Source organism: Lissotriton vulgaris, chromosome 7, assembly GCF_964263255.1.
Source record: "Lissotriton vulgaris chromosome 7, aLisVul1.2, whole genome shotgun sequence".
In the NCBI taxonomy this organism is placed as follows: domain Eukaryota; kingdom Metazoa; phylum Chordata; class Amphibia; order Caudata; family Salamandridae; genus Lissotriton; species Lissotriton vulgaris.
Genome location: NC_141695.1, coordinates 1,247,092,728 through 1,247,116,680, shown reverse-complemented (window position 1 = coordinate 1,247,116,680; position 23,953 = coordinate 1,247,092,728). Strand labels below are relative to the sequence as shown.

Sequence of the window (23,953 nt, the reverse complement as noted above, 5' to 3'; positions counted from 1 at the left end):
TGAGTGATGATGTGGTTCCGCTGAGTGATGCTGTGGTGGGGCTGAGTGATGCTGTGGTGGTGCTGTGGTGGCGCTGGGTGGTGCTGCAGTGGTGAATAGTGATAATGTGGTGGTGCTGAGTGATAATGTGGTGGTGCTGAGTGATAATGTGGTGGTGCTGAGTGATGCTGGGGTAGCGCTGAGTGATGATGTGGTGATGCAGAGGGCAGAAAGGCACAAAAACCGAGTCTAACAGAGGGCACAAAGGCACAAAAAAACGAGTCTAACAGAGGGCAGAAAGGCACAAAAAAACGAGTCTAACAGAGGGCAGAAAGGCTCAAAAAACGAGTCTAACAGAGAGCAGAAAGGCACCAAAAACGAGTCTCAGAGGGCAGAAAGGCACAACAAGTAACCGTGTGACTAGATGAAACCAATTATTGTGACAAAACGATTTTTGTCAGGTGAACAATGGGGAGAAATGCGGGTACAAACCAGATGAAAATAACTCTTGTGAACGGAATTCTGCCACATCTAAACATGGTATTCAAATCATGATAAACGCGAAGATGTGAAACCCCATATGAGAAGTTAAAAACAAAAAATAAAAATAACTATGGTGTGCTACAAGTGTCGAATTATACAAATGCCCAAATTGTTGTTTGTCAAAGTGAAGTGTAGGTTACATGTGCAACGCTGTGTGGTTCTCGGCATGCAAACAATTGAGCTTAAAGAGTGTGAAAAGAATTACCTTAATGCTTTCAGATGCTGCTCATGCCAATTACGGAACTCGCGACGACTGGAATGTAACAAAAACACCGGCTGACTGACTCCATAGTTACCCATAATTGAGAAAAGTGAAAAGGATACTTCCGCCCAGCTAGAGCTGTGGCCATTTTGAAGTGGGTTAATGTATAAAGTTAGTGACGTGAATATGTGAAGAGCCGTACTGCCGGTTGTGGGAAGTGACGAGGAGGCTGTCACCTAAACAGAGCGGTGGCCATTTTGAAGTGGGTGAATAATTTACAGATGTATAAAAACAGCATGAGAATCAAACTTACATGGATGTGAGCAAAAAGGTTGAGAGAAGCAGTCATAGTGGGTACGACATAAATGCATCAATGATATTGTGCATGCAAACAAAATGCATCCAAGACTAAAAAGTAAGCTTGTGTATCAAATATGTCAATATACGTAGGAGCACCTAGGAAAAAAAGAACGTATTAATGACATTACATGAGTACACAATAAACAAGTGTAGAGGCTGCAGCCATAAGGATGATGAGAAGAATAGTAAAGGGGATCAAAAATAAAAATAAAAGTACACTGGGAGGGGGGAGGATGTTGAAAGAGGCAAGGCCTGGCGGACGTGAAAGTGAAAGTACTGCCGTGGGCAGCAACAGCAGGGGTGAATAATTAGGGGGGTGGAGAAATGCCTGAGGCCGAGCGCACGCTGGGGGAAGCTTCAGATGCCTGTGGGAGGGAGGCTGATGGTTTTGATGTGGACGCGCTTTCCGCACGAGTGCACAACACGAACTGTACGAAATCCGCGATGGTTTAAGACCTTGGTTTGCCCACTATACTCTCGTCTATTATCCCTTGCGGGATTAATAGGCGAGACCTAAAAAAAGGATTGAAAGGAGGAAAAATTATTAACCAAAAGTAGCAAATATGCCAAGTAGGCTCTGGAAGGCAAAAGAAAGCAATAGAACACAAATAAAATCATCAAAGGACGTGAGAAATAAACACCAAAATAAAAAAAAACAAAAGTAAGAGAGAATTTGAGAGAGAAAGAAATAAAACAACAAAGAATGCAACCCCCGAATTATTACTATTTGAGTGGTACTTTTCCGAATTTTGAATAATCTGTTAGGAAATAGGTCTAGTCTGTCTTCTATGGCCATACTCCACCATCACATGATCGGCCCTGAGGGGATAAAAGAACCGCCCCTTCTTCGATTCAGTGCTTGGTATCTTTTAGCTTTGGGTTCCAGGTGCTGGGTTGTGGTATCTAAGCTGTTAGAGAGACTTGGGTTCACGGGCATGTGTTCCTTTGTTACTAGATCCCCTCTAAGTCATTGGTTCTATTGTTGCCTTGCCCTTTCCCTTCCCTGGTTGTCCCGTTTTTTCTTATTATTTGGTTCATCTCATGGGATTTCTGCATCCTGCCCCCCCCCTTCCTTCGTTCTCTTGAAATACTTGGTGCTGTTGCGTTTTGTTGCATATCGAGGGTAAACTGGGGCTCCAGTCCCCTCGGATGTCGGCCCCTCAGAAGGAGAGTTTGTTTGCGTTCTGAGAGTCTCCAGCTGGTGTATCTGAGAGTACGCTGCGTGGATTCCGAGCAGCACCCTCTGCTTCCGCGTTTGTTGTAGGCAGTCTGCCTCTTTGTGTGCCGCTTAGGCGTTTTCAGCCGCGCTGAGACCAGGGAGAAGCTGCTGATCCCGGAAGAGGGATTTGTTTGTTTTTTGTTCTCCCCTCCCCGTCCAAGGACTGAAATCACTTACACGGACAATAGTTGGGGGTTTTTTATGCCGAGTTCAATGGCTTTTTCCCCCTAATATCCCGTTTTTTTACTGTAAGTGTCCTCGAGTGCAGCCCCCTTAATCCTACCTCTTCCTGGAACTGGAAGCTCCTACGATAGTGGAGTTTTTATCCTTCCCACTGCCAAAAACCTCCCGAGGCTGATCCTGTACAAGTTACAAGTAAGGAGGTGGTCTTTTCATTACATGGTGGAGTGTGGTTATGGGATTGGGAGAAAAAGGGGTACACATAGGAGTAGGACACAGAAGTAATTGTGTGTATATTGTTCCGTAGGTACAGAGGCGTGGAGGTGGTGGTCGAGTATCATTGTCCAGTTCAGCTCGGGGGTGAAGCCTTTTTTGACGTCCCTTTCTTTTGTTTTCCTGTCCCCTGTCCTGGGCTCAGGTGTCCTCTCATGGTTATCTACCTCATGGGAAACATTTGAGTCGGGGTAGTGGATTGGGTCATACATCGTTCCTGCAGTGTTTGGGCCAGTGGAATCCAACATAATCACATTTGTTTACAAGGTTGCTAAAGCTTTCGGAGGAGTGAGTTCAAGTTAAGCACAGTTGGCTGCTGACAAGGTATGGGCGTCCTTAACACCTTCGCTGCTAAGGGGTTTTCCCTCCTGCGCTGGAGATGCAGGATCCCCATTGTTCATGACAAGGTCAACTCGTCATAAGCACAGCGCAGGTAAAACCCATGACGTGTTGACCTTGTCATGAGCACTGAAGGGGTTAAAGATACACAAATGTGCATTAAATCATCACAGACGGTCAACATTTACCTATGGTTTCTGCTCTGACTGCTCAGAAGGGATGTATGTCATGACAACGTGGGCTTTACTCTGCGCTGCCATTACGACGCATCCTTTACAACGTAACTCGTTACAACGACTTGAACTGGATTGTGGAACAGTTTAATTTTCTATTGTAACTCCAGCCCACGTTACAGTAGGGAAGGTGTTTGAATAGAAAATTAAACTATTTCTTTACCAACAGCGTCCTCCAGCGCAAGTCATTCTAACGACTTGCGTTGTAATAGCAGCGTCGTAATGGCAGCGCGGGGTAAAGCCTGCGTTGTCATGGCTGCTTACCGTTCATAAGAGGCAGGGACCGGACTACGGATCGATTCACGCCGTGTATAATTGTGCGCACCGAGTTAGTTCTGTGCAGTGAAAGGGGGCTCTTTTTAAAAAATAAATCTTGGTGTGTAAATGGAGCAGGATGTGTACTGCCCTATGGAAGAACACGCGGTGAGCACACAGAGAACATACTTGCACACACACCTTTTAAACAATCGATAACTTTGCATACACCTTACCAATGTATTTTCTCCAAAGGCTAAAATATTATTTATATGAATGATTGCTTGTAGATTTATGTAATTCTTTATATGACATTGAACCTTGTATATACAAACGTGTACTGTTCTGTATGTTGTCTGCAGCAGCTCGCGAATCCCCTGGTGTCATGAATGTTTAAATGCACGTTACCTTAAAAACCAAGACATATGTGCCCATTTTCCGACAAAGGAAGGGTTTCTGCAGGATAACAAAAGGCAGGCTGGCGGTGTAATAATAAAGGGTGCAAGTACAGCGAAGTGATGGTTATCACTAAAATGAAGTATTTAGCCACAGAACGCCGAGATAGATGTTATTGTGCCTAAAAATGCAGACAACGAACGCCGAAAATGCTTCCTGAAAAGCACGAGCAAGTCTGAGCAAAATATCCCGTCAGGGTGGGCGGGGCCTAAGGGAGACCGGGCAGACACCAATTCCGCTTCCAGAGAAGCCGGACACAAAACATAGGACAATAGATTTTGCCAAGGCGATGCAGAAAAGACTGCAACGTGGAGCTGGGAAGGAAAAAGCACACAGGCTAAAAGGTAATGTGAGGAAGAAGCACATGGTTGAGAGAGGAACACGAAGCAAAGTGTGAAGTGAAAAGCACACAACGGAGAAAGTTGGAAAACACATGCACTTTCATAGATTGCTTAAATAAAAAGAAAAATGTAGGGCTTAAAAAAGAGAAAAGCAGAAGGACAGTAATGAGTCCATGCTCTAGTGAAGAGACAGAGGAGAAGAAAAAAAAAAATCACACACAGGTTAAAGAATAAGAAGCAAGCACATGAGAGTGACAATGAAGCCAACCAATGGTAAGCAAAGAGCGGGCCTTAAAGCCCACTGTAAGCTAACAATTAGTCTTGCAAAAGACAGTGCATGCGCTGTATTAGGCACGATCTAAAATGGGGCTATATTTTAGGGTTGGGTTTAGATGGGGCTAAGCTAAATCAGTGGTCTAAGATTAGAGCTGGATATGCTTATGCTCGGGGCTAAATTATGGGTAGTTGTCATTGTTTGTGGTAAAGTGCAATTTAAGAGGTATGGATAATGTCAGAATTAACAGGATGGAATTGGTGTTAGGGGCTACCTGGGAGAGATAAGGGTTAACATTTAGTAGAAAGAACTTACCGGGCATTAAGAGGGAAAGGTTGGAAAATCACAGCAAACAGTAAGGAACAGAGTCAGAGATGAGCAGGATGAGTTTAGGGGCTGTTAGGACACCAGTGTTAGAAATTAGTATAGAAAACAGGGGCGACTCCTCCGCTAAGGCAGAGGAACGTCACCCCACTGCTCTTACATCAGTAGAAAAAGGAAAAATAAAATGATAACTTCATTATTATGATTTTATTTTTGGTATCTGCACGGCTGGGTTAGGGCGGGGTGAGGCAGGGGTCACAGGGGGAGGAGTGGTGAGCACTCTATGTGTGCATGAATGTTTGGCCGGCCTTCTTGGGCCGGCCAAACATTCATGTGCAATTTGCATGTTCTCCAAACAAGCTGCATTACAGCCTGGGGAAGAACATGCCCAGGTTCCCATTTCCCGTCTGAGCACAGAACCATGGCGCTCAGACCAATCACAATGCTACATTGCAGCGTTGTGATTGGCTTAGGGGAGCCTTTGTGTCCTTCCTGCTTCTGTTCTGGGATGTTGGCAGGGAAGCGGAGGAGAGACATGGCCGGCCAAAGAAGTAAGGGCTTTGTGGAGTTTTTTTTTTTTTCCCCCCTCCGCCACCCCTGTGCCCTGTCAGACGTCACAGATAGCAAAGTGAGGGTAGCAGCCAGAGGTAATTGTGGAAGCTTGTTGGAACAGTTAGGAGATCAAGTTTAGAATTTGAGATTAGAATTAATGAAATAATTTTATAAAGTGCACAATACCCGAGGCCGTCTTAGCGCTTAGCGAATCAAGACCCGGGGTGCCATCAGCCAGGGGGGATCTAAGGTGTTGCACAGTGGAGTGGGAATAGCCAAGTCTTCAGCTCCATCCGGAATTACTGCAGGATGGGCCGTGAGCAAAGTCGAGGCAGGGAATTCCATAGTGTCCCACCCCAGTATGCAAGCGTTCTTCAATGTCATTTCGCTCTGCTAATTCTTGGGACCAGGACCATGTGCGAAGGGCTTGATCTCAGGTTCCTGCTGGGTGGGTACCAGGAGAACCGATCTTGAAAAAAAAAAGACGCACCGGCTCTATAAAGGGCCTTGTGGATTAGGCTCAGAGCCTTGAAGGAGATCCTCTTCCCCAACGGCAACCAGTGAAGGCCATACAGTAAGTGAGAAATTGGTTTGAACTTGGGGACCTTCAGTAGCATTCTTGCCACAGCATTCTGTAAGGACTGCAGTTTTTGTATCAAGTATTTGGGGGTACCTAAATAGAGGGCATTACAATAGTCTATTTCAAGGTGATGAGAGCCATCATCACTGTTTTTTTAGTTCAAATGGAATGAACAGGAGAATTTTTTTTAGAACCCTCAGCATGAAAAAAACAGCGAGTTCACCGCATTAATTTGAGCAGAGAAACATAGTTTGGTGTCAAAGATGACTCCCAAGTTTCTTGCCTTCCTCACTGGTTGAGGTAAAGCGCCCAACTCAGAGGGCCACCAGGATTCATCCCAAAAGGAGGACTCTTTCCCAAAAAAGCAGAACCATTTTGTCCGAGTTTAGCTTGAGACGGTTTCTCTGCATCTAACCTGAGACTGCGGCCATGCATCTGCAGAAGTTGTTTGCATCTTTTTCCACCTGTGATGAGATGGATACCAAAATCTATGTGTCATCCGCATAGGATAATATGGCGAGGCCAAAACTATGAATAAGCTTTGCCAGGGGAGTGACATACACATTGAAAAGGGTTGGGCTGAGAGCAGAGCCCTGAGGCACCCCACACGGAAGAGAGAATGGTCTGGACTTTGCGTCTTCCACCTCGGCCCACTGTTGTCTCCCATCAAGAAACAAGCTCAACAATGTTAATACAGTATTCCTAAAGCCAAGAGAATGAAGACGTTTGATAAGAAGAGTGTGGTGAACCATGTCAAAGGTGGCGGAGACCCAATAGGATTAATGCAGCTCTGCCGCCCTTAACCGCTATGGTCTTTTAATTCCTCAGATGCAGCCATCAGTGTTGACTGCGTACAATGGTTGCTCTAAAACTCTATTGAGAGGGGTCGAGCAACTGATTGGTGTCCAGAAAAGTTAGTATTTCCTCATTTTGAAGCAAGTTAGTGCTAAACGTTAAAGGGCTATATTGTAGTGAAACTGTCAAGATCAGTGATTTTCAAGAAGCAGCTTGAGTTAGATTTTAGCGGGAAGAAGTTAGAACTACTGATAGCAAGAAGCACATAAAGACAGTGTTAGATGTAGTACTAAGAGGCCCCGGTTATGGGCAAGCGAAACAAATTATGGTGCGCGTACACATATATGTATGGGTATACAAACCCACGTGCAAAGCAACGGAGTACAGTACTTTGCTTACCTAATGGTCTTGATTCTTACTCATGCAGCTTTGATGGTACGAGTGAACTTTACTACTGATATGTAGAAGTTTAACTACCACAGTAACAATCTAGGTGAAAGTTGCTGTGGAGAATGTGAAAATTCGAAGCAATCATTTGACAGTTTAGGTCAGTTTGATTTGACAAAGCAGTTTATGACAGTATAGGCGAACAAGGGCCTTTTAGATTAGGTACTCAAAAAGTGAGCTGGGAGTGCTGAATTTTAGAAAGTACAGTTATTTAATTACATTTGGCACAACAAAGCCAACAATTATAGAGCAACAGTTCTCAAAAAAACAATGTTATTCTTGTGTTCTCGATGTATTTCTCATACTGCCAACAGCCGACGCGTTTCGTCCCGGAGATAGGACGTCATCAGGGCTGTGAATGTATTAGATTAGGTCTACATGACATATGTGATGTTTCTATCATCAAATCCACTAACAGAATTCCAAAAGGAGGCTGCAGCTCCTGAGAAGGATACGTTAGGTGGCTCCTTCAATAGCTGACTGAAATAAAGGGGGGTGGAGTGGGAGGCTCTTACACAAGGACAAGGAGGCAATGCCAACAAAAGAAAGAGTGAGTTACCTAGTGAAATGAGGGTAAAAACAAAGATGAAACATGTTGATGCATCAGCAACAGTGTATGAACCATAAGCAAACCATGATTTGTCTATGAGCTTAAAAAAATAGGAGGGGTGACAGCATTTACAGCAGTGGTATATAGCATTGGTCCCTGTACGAGGGGCACTGTGCGCACAAGCGACATTTGAATATCGATTAAGTGGCCACACACAATTAATTTTTATGGCCAGGAAACCTCATCTAACTTTGCAGTTGGAGCATCGATTTTGCATTATACAGCTATGTTACAGTTGAGGGTTAACACAAACGCCTTCATTATAAGAGTCACAGTAGTATCAGACTGCGCCCAAACAGGCGTTTCTGCCAGACTGGGGAATAGATGTGCACAATTTTTTTACATTTTCTGGAAATTTTCCCCACACAAATTTCTGCAGGTATGCGTGGTGGAATTGTGCAACTTAGAACGGTGGAGGATGTACAGTATTACTGTGCTATCTCCATTACAACTTTTCGAACTTAGAATATGGTAGGAATACCAAACTAGGGGAAAACCAAACCCTGCAGTATCTGCACTGCCCAGACAGGTATTACCACAGCTTTTGCAGAACAAATCAAAATTGAATCCAGTGACACAGTGAGCCGGGGACCCATGTCTGGGCACACTTAGGGCAAGAAAGCAAAAGGCACACAAATTATGGATGGAATGCGGAACAAATCAAACATTTACCCCCAGTCAAGAGATCTGGGTTAAATCCATTAGTTCTTTTGCTATCCATGCTACTCCAGTTTATGCTCAGCCATATGCAAATCAGTCTTGTCCCGGTTCCTCATGATAACAGTCCGGCATGAACGGCCAAGCCAGGTCCTCCTTGAACCAGAAACAAGCACTCTGGGACCGGTTTCGGGTATCATCCCTCATCAGCAAGGGAAGCTTGAATCCAGTGGTACAGCGAGCCCGAGACCCACGTCTGGGCATACCTGGCACACTTAGGGTAAGAATGAAAAAGACACACAAATGATGGTGGGAAGGCAGAACAAATCAAACATTTAGCCCGAGTCAAGAGATCTGGGTTAAATCCATAGTGCTCGCTATATCACCAGATTCAAGCTAGCCTGGCTGATGAGAGGATATACCCTGAAACCGGTCCCAGGATGCTTGTTTCTGGTCCAGAGAGGACCTGACTTGGCAGTTCAGGCTGGACTGTTCCTATGAGGAGCAGGGTCAAGATTGATTTGCATATGGCTGGGTCTAAACGGAATGGCATGGTGTGCAAAAATAGACGGATTTTAACCTATATCTGTGACTGGAGGTGCGTGTTCGATATGTTCAGCACTCCGCCCATCATCTGATCTTTTTGCATTGGACAGATATACAGCACTGATATTCAAGCCCCTGGAATTACTGATCTCTCAAGCATCAGTAATTTGAGAGGCAGGAAAGTAGTATTCAGAGTTTCTTCCTAAGAAATATTAGATTTACAGTGAAAATCAGTTTTTTCCTCACCTAATTCCCAGTGCAATTCCTTTTTGGGGGGCATTTTCCTCTCTTACATTCCACTTGCTTTTTACCAGTGAAATTTTTGAGAGAAAGAAATGATCATGACTCTGGTGGTACCCGCCCTCCTCTTACCAGCCAAATCGAGACTGGCTCGCTACTTAGAAATAGTGACTAAAAGGTTAAGGTTAGCAGTTAGAGCGAAGATGGAAGGGATAACATTAAGAAGTGTGGGTTACAATTAAAACATTAAAAAGCCTTCTGCACCCCGTGGAACGTATTCAGGGGGAATTATGTGAACCTCTGGAGGAGGAGGACACATTGAAATCAGTAGAAGAGGAGGGTGAAGACAACTAGGGGGCGAGAGAGTGGGGGAAGGGGTAGGGACCCAAGGACATAACCAGATGCATATGTAGGAGGGGGAGGGGAGGGCGGGTGGATTAACCTGTAACAATTGATCGCCATATAGAATCGCCCTACTGTGAAGGAAAACGGTAACGGCAAACTAAGTGGTCTCGGATCTACTCACACAAAACAGACGCTCAGCGACTACAAGCCGGAATAGGGGTTGTGCACTCGTTACTTGTAGAATTAATGACCGAATGTGGTAACTTCTTGTTAATATTGTTTAATGTTATAAAATCAGACCTACACAAATCCGTATTCTGAACGCGAACCAAATACACACATGAATGTATAACGCCGCCGTACCCCGGGGTTGTCAGCACGTGGGCTGTGTAATCCAGAAAATACTACATACATGAGAAAATGTGGCGGCCGGCCCCAGGGGTTGTAGGCCAGAAGCTGTGTACTTTATGCAAATGGTAAATAAAGGTCTTTAAAAAAAAATTAAAAAATTAAAAAAAAGCCTTCTGCAGTGAAAAACAATAAGTAGTTACTAAAATAAAGAACCTAAGTGATGGTTTAAAGTACTTTGGAGATACAAAATATTCTCTGCTTCATTGGAATGTAAGAACTACAAAGGAGGTGGAATGATACACGAACAGCCAATAGCATTAAGTAAAACAGATACATAATCCTCTGGGCGGAGCTAAAGCTCTATCTCTGTATATTTTGAAGAACTGGTACCAATAGGTAATGCAGACAGCCATACTGTCCACTAAGCCCTATAAGTCCCATCCTGTGATTGAGCGCCCGGAGGGGCAATCTGTGGAAACGCAAGGAATAGGGGTTGGGATATCTAACTCAAAATACAGGTGCCTGTGCCCAACGCCTCGCTGCTTGCCCACATTACACAAAGGGAAACCACAAACTTTAACTTTAAGAGGGCTTGTATGTGTGAAGGATATCAGACTGGGATTTGCACCAGGAGGTCAAATCCAAGTTCCAGAAACATTGGACCGGCCACCATCCCGCGGAAATTCGGAAACATTTAACCATAGCCCAAAAGCACATCGAACGGTCACTGAGCACCCTGTGGTGATAAAATCCACCTGAATTTTCCAGTAAACTATACTCACACTACAGCATGCATCTCAACTGCCCCAGGTGTGGCGTTCAAGCTGTACCAGAATTTAAATGTCAAAGGAGCTTCATTACATATTTCACAGGTTGCGAGACATGTAAATGTGTGCATCGGAAGACCGACACTCAATGCTACACAGAGCACTTCAGCAGCAGAGATAGTTTCAAGCAATTAGACAGTTGTTAAGAGTTAACAGAGTGAGGTTATAGTTAGGGGAGAGCAGAAAGAAGGAAGGGCTATGGTCAGCCGCAGCTCGTGCAGGTAACAGCGGTTTCGACAGACGACGAGCGAAAATGTATTATTTATTTAATTTCCCCTTGAGGTCTCCTGTCTAATGTCCCCCCGACTCGGACCCATCACTCTTACCTGCACGGGCCGCGGCTGGCTACGGCTACAGGTAACCCAAAGTTGCAAGGACACCGATTTTCAGTACATCAACTTCACTTGGTTAAATTGAAAGGGAGAAAGTATCAGTACTCTGTCGTGCTGGAGGGAGGAGGGGGATGGGGGGTGGGGAGTCCGGCAGATGATGAAACTGAACCTTTTACGTCCACACTTTTGCCAGTAGTAGAGGAATCATTGTAACGTCACAGAAATAAGGAAAAGAGCATGGGAGCCCGTGTATGGAACTGTAGGTCGCAGTTGTGAACCTGATACAGTACGAGTGGTTTTCTGTGCAGAAAAATCAGACATGGGGCGCAATGCAAAACACCACAATTGGCGATGAGGGTGGTGATCCTTGCTCCTTGCATGCCCTAATACGGACATCTCTATAAGTACCTGAATGGTGGCACAGTAATACTGATCGGTATGTCTGCCAGCACACACATTGATGCAAGAGGGCCTACCTAGAAGGTAGGACACCCCGGGAACACCATGGACCGGCACAAGGAGCGCACACAAGCCACCCCGACAAAGGCAATGGACTGGAGCCGCACAACCGTGCACATGATCCTAGCACCTTCCCAGAGGAGCAACGCCCGATATACAGCACCAACACGCTGAGGAAAAATCAGAGGCAAAGACCTGAATGCCGTGAAGAGGTAGGTCCACGTCCATTCAGTTCTACATGACAATGGCCCCGACTGCACACAGAGGCTGACAAGCGGTCGGTCAGGACTCTGTCCTGAAGCAGAGGTTTAGGAAAATAGTGGAACTTCTCAATACTCATGACATAGAAAACAATACAGTGGTGAAGGGAAAAGTGGCGCCACTGTACGAACCCTTGAACAAAAGAGATGGCATCCATCTTGGTAACGGACTACTTCGTGGTGTAAGGGGCTCCATTTGCAGAAGCCCCAAAATGGAAATTATTGGTTGAGAGACTGGCGATGTTGTAAGCAGCCAAAGAAACGGAAATGCCCACTCCTCCTACACCTTGAGGGGAACAAGTTTATGAACTTTGTCAAGCAACCTGCCAGAAGCAGGGCACCATACATATGCCACCATGGATCAAGCAGTCACAAACCATTCCGAGCTTACAGCCAAACCAGACTGTGAACGATTCCTATTACTCCAAGCAAGACTGGACCCTTTCAAATACATTGAATCCTTTGACAGCCATTTAAAAAAGCGGGCTATCAAGCACATGCACAATGCATGGTGAGACAAACAAAATATGAATCTTGTGGCCAATGACACCCACAATAGCCTACCCGACTGACCACTGTTAAAGTCTATCCATATGAGCACTAGTCCACTCACACTGGTCAGGGTGTTCACCCAAATAACCCATGACAGGGGTGAAACAGAGGCAAAAGTACATGTCAATCATGTGTCCCGGACTCACTGTGTCACTAGATTCAACCTATCCTGGTTGAGAAAGGTGAAACCCCGAAACCGGTCCTAGGATGCTTGTTTCCAGTCCAGGGAGGAACTAGCTTGGCAGGTCGGGCTGGACTGTTCCCATGAGGCACAGGGTCAAAACTGATTTGCTTATGGCCAGGTCTAAACTGGGGTGGCATGGTGAGCAAAAGAATGATGCATTTAACCCAGATCTCTTGCTTGGGGGTGAATGTTTTTATTTGCTCTGCATTCCGTCGATCAATTGTGTGTCTTTTGTATTCTTGATATGTGCATAAAGTTCTGCCCACTGTCCGCCCATGTTTTTAATTGGCTCCTGTCCCTGTACTTCATAAATGGAGACTTTTCATTGGTAAATAGGCTAATTATTCCATCCTTAGTAACACCTCGTCTCTTCTTGTAAACTCCAGTGAGGACACCCCCTGTTATATGGGTTGTCACTCCCTAGGTTTTAATTACAGCCTCAAGGCACTATTTTCTTAAAAGGCTTCAGGGAAGACATGCACTTAGTCGAAAGCTAAGCTGGCAGCGGTTACTTCACTCACTAGAACATCTCACATCTATATGATACCGTCTATAAATTTCCCTTCATCAGCTTCACACATACAACCAAATCTGAAATTAATGTAATAATGTTGTCACATTTCAAAGCTACTAATTGTATATATGGACATCGGTATTTGAATGTACTCATAGTACTGTCTTGCATACAATACATTATGGGTAGGGTGGATTTACCATAACTTCAGCAAGGTGCAGTACCATATATGACCAAAAGAGGTCTGCTGTGCTGGTGCCCTGCACACTAGGGACCTATAGGAGCAGCTTGTAGTACTGCACCAAGACATGCAGTGCTGGAGCCTTGCTCACTAGGGATCTCTGGGAGCTGTTGGTGGTACTGCACCTAGACATGCAGTGCTGGTGCCTTGCTCACTAGGGACCTCTAGGAGCTGCATGCGGTACTGCACTGAGACATTCAATGCTGGTTCCTGGCTCACTACACAAGCACTTGCAATGCACTAGGTCTCGCATTACTGAAAGTATGAGCTATTGGCGTTGTATTATTATCAGCAATGCCAATACCTCAAACTATCAGTAATGTGAGGCCTATTGCATTGCAAATGCTTGTTTAAATTCTCCTTCTGGGGATGGTACTGATTGGCATGTGTACACTGCGGCAGTTCAAAGATTGAATATGAGATTTTTAGTGGAACCTAGTGTAATGTTGGAGCGATTTCATTTTATGAAGAGAAAGCAGGAACTAGATAAAACCATTGAATAATACATATTGGCGCTAAGAAACTTGGTATCAATTGCAATTTTGGGACTGCATTGGATACAAATACATGGGATCAATTTGTTTATAGTTGCTCTTTTAAAAAAAATACAAGAGCTTATTCTGAGTCACAGAGATCCTTCACTTACTGAAGAAACAGATATGGCAAAAGGGATTGAACGTGCAATAGTTTCATCCAAATGCATTTCGAATGAGTCACCCACTTACTTTGATACATGATGAGGAGTCGGTTAATGCTCTTTCTTTTAAAAAATAAGGCTAAAACCTGCTCCAAAGAGGTCTGGCACAGTATGTTACAGTTGTGGTTCTCGCTCACATCTGAGTAATTGCCCCACTTGCCCAGCTCTTGGTAAGAAATCTGTTAAATGCTGCAAGCTAGATCATTTCCAATCTGTTTGCAAAGGAAAAAACATTGTACAAGTGAGCAATTTATGGGTGAATGTTCAATTTAAGGATGAATGTGTGCATGGTGAATGTTTGTAGAATGAATTTCCCAAAATTGCTCTTAACCATGGATACGTGTGTAGCACCTCACTTGGCTCACAAGGCAAAAGGACCATTTTGCCAGGTTTTACTGGGAGATTTGACTCTGATCATGATGGCCAACTCTGGTGCTCCGGTCACCATAATTTTTCTGATCAACTTTTCACACAACATTGGTCCTCTAAGGTGCTTCCACAATAAACAGATATTATTCCTTAAGCGCATGGAGTTAATGACATTGATATGTTGGGTCATTTTCGAGAGAATGTGAGGTGCTTGGGTAAACACCTTAACACTAAAGTTTATTTAGCAATAAAGGGCAAAAACATTGTAGGGTGGCAGGATCTAGCTCAAATGGGCTTGAAACTTGCTACAGGTTCAGAGACCCCTGTTCAAATTAATGAATCACAAGTTGCCTTAGTAACAGATTTAGATGATGATGATGGTGGTGATAACTTACACAAGGTTTTAGGAAGTTTTTCCTGAAGCTTTTGAGGCTACGATTGGTAAAATCACTAAGTTAGAACAGGTTATAAAGCTCAAACAGAATGCCATTCCACATGCTCATAAGGTCAAGCCACTGCTCCAGGGTGTAAGGAATGATCTTAAGCATTTATAAGATAAATTAGCCCTTGAAGGCATGATCATCTCCACAGATTCCTCAGAGTGGGTCAGTCCTGTTGTAGTAGTGCACAAGAAAACTGGGGATATATTTGTCGATGTGCGGACTTGTGCACACAATAAAAATATTGTGGTTGACTGTCAACCACTCCCTAAAACGAAGGATTTACTTGTCAACATTGGGTGTTCTAAATTCTTCAGCCTTTTGGATTTAAGGTCTGCATACCACCATATCCTTATGACCCAAGAATCAAGTGATCTTACCACTTTTGTAAACCCCCATTGGGGGCGTATATTTTTTAGATTATCTTTTGGCTTGGCCTCAGCAGACAGTATTTTTCAGAAATTAATCGATCACATTCGGGGAGGGAGAAATGATTAGAGCAGGTAGTAGTGGTTTAGTCAATCACACATCTTATGTTAAGTGCCAAAATTGTAAGAAAATAGCAATTTATATTTGGTTGGTGCTATATTGGTACAAAAGCATCCTACTACTGAGGATGCTTAAAACACATTACTCCAAGTACTTTTGCGTGAACATATGAAACCATAGTACCTAAGCACTCACAAAGTAATAAATCAGAATCGTTTTAAAAATTCACAAGAATTCATATCACATCACTGATGTTTCTAAATTGAAGACAAGAGCCAGATGGTTGTAGCCCATAAACGTATATTAGAACCAATGAAAACAGCCGACACATGTTTTGTCACAAAGTGACTTCTCCAGGTCTAAATCCACGGTCGGTTGGTCAAGAATTGCAGAGGTTATCTTAAAACATACCACGTACAGTCAAAGACTTCTAGTTTTGAAGAATGTTCCACGTTCTTAATGTTATAGTCAGTTCGACAATGTATCATCCCAGTCGTACTACAATTTAAGATGAATGAACTCCCGTCCTGTAACAGGCAATGTGTGTTCTACCCTGATTAGTTTAGATATGTCATATGTATTATTGGCAGCTTCCGACCAGTCCAAGTGAAGAAACCTTTATAATTTTCCAATTGAGCGTGCGCTTCTCTCTGCACAGTCTCAGCATCCCAGAAGTGAAGGGAGGAATTGATGGTGTGCAAGCCTATTAGGAAGTTGTCCTGATATTTTAAAAAAAGGTGTCGGATCATATGACAATTTTGAAAAAGTGTTTAAACATCTTTTAAGATGTTGGAATCACCCTGGGGCCTGACAAATGCAAATTCATAACGGACAGTATTGATTATTTGGGTCACAATGTCACTACTTCAGGAATTAAACCAACATTTTCCTTCACTCAAGCCATTGCAGAAGTGCTTTCCCTAACAACAAGGATACTTTAAGATCATTCTTGGGGCTGAGCGAGTATTATTCTAGGTTTGTATTTGTAAATGCTTGGGTTGTTCAGCCTCTGCATTCTGTGCTTAAGAAGGGTGTCCCATTTAGTTGACAACCTGCTGACAATTATACATTTCAGGAAGTGAAAAAATTAATCCTCAAAGCACCAGTGTTGTCGTCTTACATCTCTGGACAAAAATGTTTTCTCACTGTTAATGCCAGCCAATAAGGTTTAAGTGCTGCGCTGTGTCAGTGGATTTCAAGCAATGAGCATACAATTGATTTTGCACCCAGAAGCTTGAAAAAAGCAGAATCTCATTATAGTATGATTGAGAGAGGGGCTCTTGTCTGTTCCTGTACCATAGAAAAGTCCAAAACATTCCTCTGGAGAACACAGTTCGAGATATTTACTGACCATAAACCTTTTTTACATCTCTTAAATGGCAATGGAACAGGCAAGGCCTCTGCAAGACTGGTGAGACGTTGGTCTTGATTACATGAATTCAATTTTTTTTATCAGATACATTGCTGGAGGGCAGAATGTCAGAGCTAATTGCCTCTCCAGTTTATGTTGTGGCTAGTGTTGATGACATGTTACAAGGATTGGTTGGAAGCTTCCAAAAAAGATAAAGTGTTACAAACTGCTATGGACTTGGTAAAAAAAAAAATTCAAAAAAAGATTGGATCACTACCAACTCCTTTCACATCTGTTGCTCAGGTTTCTACTGAATTGTCAATAGTTAAAGGGCTAATTATGCATGCTGATCTCAGTATTCCACCACTGTCTCTGCGTAACAAGCTCATTGAGGCTGTGCATGAAGGACATTTAGGTGTTGGTGGTACCTGCAGAAACCTAGAACAGCACTTTTGGTGGCCTTCAATTGACAATGATGTCTTCCAATGGGTCAATAGGTGGCAAACCTGTCTGTTATCTGATAAAAACTGGAGAACCACTCATACTCCTTTGCATGTGGTACCTATTCCTGATGAGACTTGGACCAAATTGGGATTAGATTTTGCGGACCCATTGATCTCTTGCCTACTGACAAAAGGTATCTCATGGTTTTAGTGGACTAATATTCTAAATGTGTTGAATTTGAATATACGTCAGCGCCCAACACCTTGTCGGTGATTCAATTTTTAAACAGGATCTTTAACTCGGAGGGCTGTCCAAAAGAACTAGTGATGGATAACGGGACTCATTTCATGTCAGTTCAGATGAATAAGCTCCTTTTATCCTATCATCTCAAACTTCTTAGAGTAGTTCTTTACTCTCCTTCATCCAACGGACTTGTTGAACAGATCAACAGGTTCATTAAGGAGGGGATACAAACAGCTTTAGCCGATAACATACCTGTAGAGGACTTCTTAGGCTGAAAACTTTGGTCTTACTTAATTACCCGCCACCACTGACATTTCTCCCTTCCGCCTTGTCAGAACAAGCATTTACAATGCAATGGTTTCGCCTTTGGAAAAGTTAGAGCTTTTGGCATTGTAAATGACAAAATTTGTATTTATGTGTTGGTTTTGAAAACAGATAAATAAATGGCATTGTCATTTACATTGCCATTAGCTTAATCTCTGCAGTCACTCAACAGTCCCTAGCACTCCCTAGTCACTCTGCACTCCGTAGCACTCCCTAGCACTCCCTAGTCACTCTGCACTCCCTAGCACTCCCTAGCCCTCCCTAGTCACTCTGCACTCCCTAGCACTCTGCACTCCCTAGCACTCCCTAGTCACTCTGCACTCCCTAGCACTCCCTAGTCACTCTGCACTCCCTAGTCACTCTGCACTCCCTAGTCACTCACTCGCACTCCCTAGCACTCTGCACTCCCTTGCACTCTGCACTCCCTTGCACTCTGCACTCCCTAGCACTCCCTAGTCACTCTGCACTCCCTAGTCACTCTGCACTCCCTAGCACTCCCTAGCATTCTGCAGTCACTCTGAACTCCCTAGCACTCCCTAGCATTCTGCAGTCACTCTGCACTCCCTAGCACTCCCTAGCACTCCCTAGCAGTCACTCTGCAGTCCCTAGCACGACTTAGCACTCTGCAGTCACTCTGCACTCCCTAGCACTCTGCAGTCACTCTCCACTCCCTAGCACTCCCTAGTCACTCTCCACTCCCTAGCACTCACTAGTCACTCTGCACTCACTAGCACTCCCTACTCACTCTGCACTCCCTAGCACTCCCTAGTCACTCTGCACTCCCTAGTCACTCTGCACTCAATAGCACTCCCTAGCCACTCTGCACTCCCTAGCACTCCCTAGTCACTCTGCACTCCCTAGCACTCTGCAGTCACTCTGCACTCTCTAGCACTCCCTAGTCACTCTGCACTCCCTAGCACTCCCTAGCACTCTGCAGTCACTCTGCACTCCCTAGCACTCTGCAGTCACTCTGCACTCCCTAGCACTCTGCAGTCACTCTGCAGTCACTCTGCACTCCCTAGCACACCCTAGCACTTTGCAGTCACTCTGCAGTCACTCTGCAGTCCCTAGCACTCCCTAGTCACTCTGCACTCCCTAGCACTCCCCAGTCACTCTGCACTCCCTAGCACTCTGAACTCCCTAGCACTCCCTAGTCACTCTGCACTCCACAGTCACTCTACACTCCCTAGCACTCTGCAGTCACTCTGCACTCCCTAGTCACGCTGAACCACAACACACATCAAACTCTCCAAAGCACAACAACTATACACTAGTCCTTACATACACCCACACACACTGGACCGCTAAAACTCATACACCAGCCACACACGCCGAACCACATGCATCAAGACAAACTCACAGCGTCCATAAACTCCAAACCACGCACATATGTATAGACACCAAACTACAAAAGACATACACACATGAATCTACACAAAAGGCACACAGGGGTAAGCACACTAATGCTCACACAGGCGCGCATGCCGATAAACACACATACCCAGACCCAGACAAGGTGTACAGATAAAGGCCCCCGCACCACATTTGCATTCACCCATCATGGTCTGCCTACAGTTGACAGGTTGTGTGATCTTGGCCATATGACCGCATTCCAGTGTGTGACCCCCGTTGTCCATAGCTTGGTTGTGTATGTTTTAGTATTAAATACATATAGGCCTGTCTGCAGAAGTTTACCGGAACTGTGGTACACTGATAGAAAACCTCCTTTTTGCCCACAGAGAGGCGGCGTCAAGGGCCCTTTGTCACCGAAAGTTCTCACTAAACCCGAGTCAGAAGATGCCCGCGAGGTAGCGCTTATTGTAACAACTGTATTACATAATGCACTGTGAGCCCATTGTATTGGTTACATCATTTTGCCTCCCCTCCTGATGAAAAAGCTATCCTGCTGTAATAAATTTTAAGGAGTAGGAACCGATTTTCATTGACTCTAGAGCTGGGTGGGTGAAGGGGAATTAGGTGGTATGGTCGAATAGATGTTCATCCTCCAAAGGTCGATAACATTTGAAATTTGTGCTTTTTGCAGTTTTTTATACAATTACAGGATGTTTAGCGTCCCCACCGAGACTTGAACCTGGTTCCCCAACTTTGAGGTCGGCGGTCCTCTGCGGTGTAATAGTGCCCCAGGAGGAGGGTAGAGAAGGTGACTACGGCCACCCAAAAGAGGCTGCAGCGGTTCAACCGTGGAGCTCGGGTGCAAAAGACTTTGATTCCTGGAGGCTACGTTTGGGGAGCCTGCCCCTCCTCTTAACAGTTACTTCACGATCTGCAGGAACGCGTGTGTGGGTTAGTTCTAGGTCCCCCTAAGAGAGCGCGGTGAGGCAATGGAGTTCTACGTGTACTCAGCGGATCGCCTGTTCCAATCTCGGTAGGTTAATTCGCCGACTGCAGAGCTCTGTGCGAGCCGGTTGGTTTAAAGGTTCCAATTCTAGTAAAATTGTAGGGTGGGTTAATGCGCCGACCTTGGAGCTCTGTGTATGCCCGGGAAACTGCAATATCGAAGCCCGACAGGGTGGCGGTAGGTGTATAGCTAAATGTACCCTCACAAGTTGGAGGCGGGGCCGGGTCACCTGTAATTCCAAAAGAGCACTTCAAGCCACCCACATAGCTCCGCGGGGACCCGCTGCAGCGCCCAGCGAGCTGCCCCCGTGCCCCATTGTGAGCTGCGCATTTCAGTTTCATTTCAATCGTTGTTACTATCAGTGGGTCATAGAGGTACGCCCACCATCTTTTCAGATATACATTTTTTTCTGTGCTGACAGAAGGAGAAACTAGCAACTCTACCTGCATGGCACACTGCTAGGCTGCGTGATGGTAGTGTGGGGGAGGGGCGAGAGGCGAGAAGCTCGGGGGTAACATGACGCAGCGAGGTTTCATGGAACGGGCAGAGTGCAGGGAACACTCACCACAGACCAGCAGAATAAACTAGGCACCGCAAGGACAATATTTGTGAACAAAAGATTAAACAAGTAAGTATTGTAGATGCATTGTTTCTAAACCGAGGCATAACTATTTACTTTAAAAAATTTGGCGAGGTCACTATCGGCCTCAGTGGGATTAAACAATGAGCTATCGGCATTCAAACTGATTATCTACAGGTCATGTTGCACATCAGTCTTGTTGAGGCGTGGGAAATGTTCTTGGTGACAGTTACCCTCGAGCTATATAAACTTTTGAAATGGGTATCCTTGTGGGCAGTAGCATACCATTGATTGACTTCATACACAAATATATCAGCTTAAAGCACTATGTTTTGCGGTTATGACTGACATTCGGTGTTCTTTAAAATGCATCACTGAACGCCAAGATATTTTTAAAGCTCTCTCCTATCCGAAATTAATCCATAAAAGAAAATGAGTGACTGTCACATTTTAGACATACGAATGGTTGCCATACTAAAACTAAAACAAACTACCGTTTTTCATATAGACTGTGTGGAGTAAACCTCTTGGATTTTTATTTATTTTATTGTATGCGTTTTTATATAGCGCAGACTTTACCCAAAGGTGTCAGAGCGCTTCACAATAGGAACAGAACTGATGCATGAGAAGAACACTACAAGTGAACAAATTACAAAAGCAAACGTTAAGTTACATGAGGCAAAAATGACAATTGTGGGCAAACAAAATACAAGAGGTAGCAAACGGTGCGGTCCACTGGGTGTGCCTGGTGGGGTTAAGGGACAGACACTCTGAGGCCAAGGGGGGCTATAGGTTCTGGTTTCATTTACAATCTGAGAGGCCAGTAATGGCTTAATTCACCCACATGGTATGGGGCCATTTGTGGCACAAAACGTTTATCTCTCCGTCTTCCTCCATGTTCATTGTAAACTGTGTAGTCAGGCTCGCAGAGGGCGAGAGTGAGCGTGTGCCGAGGTTGATGCCCCTATTGCAAGGCAGCTTGACTGACCCCGCCCCGGGTGGTTGTATTCGGGAGTGTGATTTTCATGTCAGCTACTGCGGTACTGAGTGGGCTCAATTACGACATAGCAGTAATTGTAATTTTTGACATAATGTTGGTAATTATGTAATGTTTCCGAGATTCTGCAGCATGACTAAACATAGTCGGTCCTATTCCGAGCGTTGACTCACCCAGGGCTTTCGGTCTAGTTGTTCGTATTCCTAACGTAAGTCTTAGAGATAAATGAGGGATTTGTAAGAGCGTGCCTCGTTGGTGTGTGGGTACGGCACACTGCGTTTCGCTAGTAGCGGGCAGAACGGAACCACTTTGTGTTATGAAAACAGCTGTTTAATCAGTGGATAAAAATATAGAACCTGATGATAACATCTGTAGAGTACAAGGCTAGGACTGCGGAAATGTCTGGAGTGTTCTGTGGAACTTTCATATGGCTCGTGAGACAAGAGGAAAAGAAACCTGATTAGCGAGAGGGATGAGAGGACGAGACAGGAAAAGCATTGGCCGTGTGGTCGGGCCGTGCAATGAAATAATAAAAACAAGGTAGATAGTGGGAAGGGACGTGAGCCAGTGCTTTAAAAGTAATACAAAAGTGCAGGGATACTCGACATCTCATAGCACCTGAGAAGTACCCGTACTCTTTCACTAAAAGCATTGCACCCTTTCTAACACGAACGGCGGGAGGGAGGCCTACGAGGACAGGGGGGGGGGCGGGAGAGGAACGGACGGCGGGAGGGGGCGGGAGAGGACACAGGGGGCGTGAGGGGGGAGGGGGGGCGGGAGAGAACACGAACGGCGGGAGGGAGGCGGGAAACGTACCGGGGAAAAACATGCCCAGGACAGCAGCAATCACGGCCGGGCCGGACCAGACTCGGGGGCGTTCCCGGCGTCGCGTGACGTCGGCAAAAGCCAAAGAATCTCGGGAACGCCCCCGTGTCTGGTCCGGCATTGATGGACAGGCCCCTCGTCCAATGGCTAGGCTCCATTTATGGAGCTAGCCAATGGGACGGGGGGCGTGTTCCATAGTGCCTTACTGTACTCATTAGATTTCTCTGGAGGAGGAGCCTAACGGCTCCGCCCCCCAGCGAAACCTAAAAAGGGATCCAAGGGTGAATGTCTGTCTGGAGTGGGTCAAATATTTAAAAGACAGAAATCTTTCTTGTTGTGCATTAAGTGACAGACAGAAAATGTTAAGCACCACCCCTCAACAGCAAGATATGCAAAAAGAATATGATTCAAAACACAAAGTGAAAGATCAAGACTTTATGGTTGGTGATTGGGTCCTGGTCAAAAGAACTGTCTGGTCAAAAAATGGGCTTCTGTGTTTTCTCCGCCTGTTCGGGTCTTGAAAAGATCAAAAGTTTCATTCTTTTTAGATAAAAAGGGGTGGTGGAGTCAGAGAGCAGTAGTCAAGCTTACACCCGACCAGACAATTAGGATTTTGTCTAATAAAAATGTACTTGGAAATGGTGTAGAGGATTGTTCTAATTTGTTGTTTAATAAGTTGTCAACTAAGGACCAGAACGTGGACTCTGGTAATACTGACTTGCAGCCACACCTAGGTTTAACATCTACTGATATGGTGGGTGAACAAGAAATTAATCAGAATTCTAATCAAGTATTCACAAGATACATTGGATACAAGTGATCCTCGTGAAAAAGCCTATACTGTTTCCATGGGATCACGTAATAGTTCTGTACCAGTAAAGTACAGAGATTTTTATCTTTATTATTTGTTTTTGCTTTGGAAAAAAGGGAGAAGATATAATGATGGGACATTTGCTTTGTTTGTTTCTCACCTTCCCCTCTTTGTTATGTTGTGGAATTGTAATGATTTGTACTCACAGTTGTGCATGGGAAATAAGTGTTTATAATTGATATATGGCCCGATACTGTGTGCTAGTCGGGTGTGCTCAGAATGCTACTGCCAAGCAGTTGAGGACTGGGAGACACCAGACGAGGACGCACTCCTGTGGGATCCTGTTTCTTATGGAATAAACTTATGAAAAAAGTGCTCACCCACGCCTACAAACCCCTCCACAACTTCGGACCCAAATACCTCAAGAAGAGAGTCTCCTTCCGCGTACCCAAGAGGAACCTCCGCTCCGCCGACATTACCCTCGCAGAGAACCCCCGCATCTGCAAAACCAGAGCAGGCGGAAGAGCTTTCTCCTATGTGGCAGCCATAGCCTG

The 23,953-nt window shown here is 44.8% G+C and overlaps 1 protein-coding gene across 2 annotated transcripts in view; it reads right to left on the bottom strand.

Annotated features, from left to right (window-relative positions):
- The window catches only part of TSPAN17 (tetraspanin 17), a 125,250-nt gene that overhangs the window by 87,238 nt on the left and 14,059 nt on the right, over window positions 1-23,953 (bottom strand). The window lies entirely within an intron of this gene.